General features: G+C 41.0%; 1 pseudogene; it reads left to right on the plus strand.

The window, feature by feature from the left end:
* Positions 1-429: 429 nt before the first annotated feature.
* On the plus strand, positions 430-1,542 carry LOC109900804 (toll-like receptor 5; annotated as a pseudogene).
* Positions 1,543-2,570: the final 1,028 nt, after the last annotated feature.

Below are 2,570 nucleotides of genomic sequence, written 5' to 3' on the forward strand. Positions count from 1 at the left end.
ATACATGCCTCACGAGCTTATGTCTAACTAACCCCATCATAACCCAACATGTAAGCTTGTCTAACTCAATTGTTTGCAAACACTGTAATTGTAAAGTAAAACTGTAGAGCTTCAAAACTCTCAGATGGTAAGTCCTTGTTCCATCAATGGTTACATTTCTCGAACCCGATCACTCAGCTGTTTACCTAAAAAGTGTCAGGATACCCCTTTTTACTCATATGATAAGAGTTATGCCAAATCAAATAAATTGAGGCCCTAATTGAATTGCCCAATGCTCTCATCCCACTGGGCACAGACATCATTTCGATGTCTATTTTTGATTTACATTTGGTTGAGTTGTCAACTAACGTGAATTCAACGTGAAATCAACGAAAAATGGCACCATGTCATTGGATTTATGTTCAAAGTTGAGTGAAACGGGGAGAGTATATGCATGTATTTGAAAATCTTGGCAAGCTTTTAAGTCTGGATTTAAGCTTTAACTCCTTGCAGGCTCTCCCAGATGGTATATTTAAAGGCCTCATCTCTCTGGAAGAGATGGATCTTCACTTCAACTCACTCACATACCTCAAACCAGACATTTTTCCAGTCTCAAAACAGTTGACCTCTCTTACAATTTCCTGGCCTCTCCTGACCCAGAAGCTTTCCATTCTCTCAGCTGGATCAACCTGTATAGGAATCAATTTCACTGTGAATGTGGCCTTTCTGACATGGCTGAAAGGGACAAATGTGACTTTTCCTGACATGAATGAAATCAGCTGTGAGTTTCCTTCAGATCTCCATGGCATCAGCCTGTTGAATTACAGCTCAGTCAAATCGTGTGAGGAGGATGATAAGAGGCTGGTTCAGGAGCTGAGGCTCTTCATCGGCTGCACAGCGCTCATCATCCTGATCAAGTTCGGATCAATCGTTTTTGCTCGTCTCCGTGGATTCCTCTTCAAAGTTTACAAATAGTTGACCGCCAGGATCGTTGAGGGCCCTAGGAGGGATTCTCCGGCTGGTGGGCCTCGGTATGACGCTTACTTATGCTTCAGCAACAACGACTACAAGTGTGTAGAAACCGCCCTGTTGAACAGACTAGACTCTCAGTTTGCGGAGCGAAACGTCCTCCGCTGCTGCTTCGAGGTCAGAGACTTCATCCCAGGTGAAGATCACCTGTTCAATATCAGGGACGCCATATGGGGGAGCAGGAAGACCGTTTGTATCGTCTCTAAAGAGTTCCTCAAGGACGACTGGTGCCTGGAGGCCTTTACCCTGGCTCAGAGCAGGATGCTGGAGGAGCTCAGAGATGTTCTTATCATGGTGGTCGTGGGGAATGTCCCCCATTACAGACTGATGAAACATGAATGCATTAGGACCTTTGCCCAGAAGAGGGAGTACCTGCAGTGGCCGGAGGACACACAGGATATTCAATGGTTCTATGAGAAGCTCATGTCCAAGATTCTTAAGGACAAAAAGAACACTGCCAAAGATAACAATGGGGATATCACACTTGCAAATATGACAGTTGGAACTTAATGTTGTTGACTCATTTTTCCACAGCCTGTATGCTTAAGTGAAAATCTTATTTAACTGTACTGTGAATTCGTACATCAGTCATTTTTATTTTGTCTGTATAACATTAAGAATTTTTACCATGTTGAATACAAGCAAAATGGAGAGGGTCCTCTGTATTTTGGCATAGCTTGTTTTTGACCACTAGGTGGCAGTCAACCTTTATTCACTAATATTGGAACTGTGAAAAGTTACCTTCTGTATGAATAACATTTTATTGGTCACATACACATATTTATCAGGTTTTATTGCGGGTGTAGCAAAATGCTTGTACTTTTAATGATTTTTTTATGACAGAAATAACACCAAACAAAATACTGCGAAATTGCTTTGGCGCTAGAAGCAGAGCTGCCATGTCTGTCGGCGCCATCTATGATTATTGTGTTTTGCAGTGTGTACAATGCAACGTTCTCGTGGTTTACATTTACACGTTGTAATATAACTAATGTAAGGATTTAGGTACTTTTAATAAAACATTCCAACTTCTCTACTACTCTAATAGTAATTGTGAACTTTTTCTGAGGATTTATAAAATGACTGAATCGTATCTCCTCCCTGCTTCCTCAATATAGAGTCTATGTCTGAAAACTGTATGCCACCAGGTAGAGTAACACTTTCTGCTGTAAGGAGGAGCGGAGAATAACCTCATCCTCTCTCAGAAGTCACAGCCCACTGGGCACAGATGTCAGTTCAATGTCTATTCTACGTTGGTTCAGCGTAATTTCATTGAAATGACGTGGAAATAACGTTGATTCAACCACTGTGTGCCCAGTGGGAGTGTTTAAGACTCCTTTATGGAAACCTTGCCTGACCTGTGTTAATTAACACAGCACACATTTAGACATCTACTGTTATTGGAAATGTTTTTGAATGTACATGTAAACTAGGCCTACCATATAACAACCATTTCAGTTTTGTAACTATCTCATATTTTCATTTAAAACTCTTAAAGTACGATACCATGTTTCAGTAACAGGAATGGATCTCTGATAGAGATAATGTAAAAGTGTAACCTT

Source organism: Oncorhynchus kisutch, linkage group LG12 (assembly GCF_002021735.2).
Source record: "Oncorhynchus kisutch isolate 150728-3 linkage group LG12, Okis_V2, whole genome shotgun sequence".
Taxonomy (NCBI): Eukaryota; Metazoa; Chordata; class Actinopteri; order Salmoniformes; family Salmonidae; genus Oncorhynchus; species Oncorhynchus kisutch.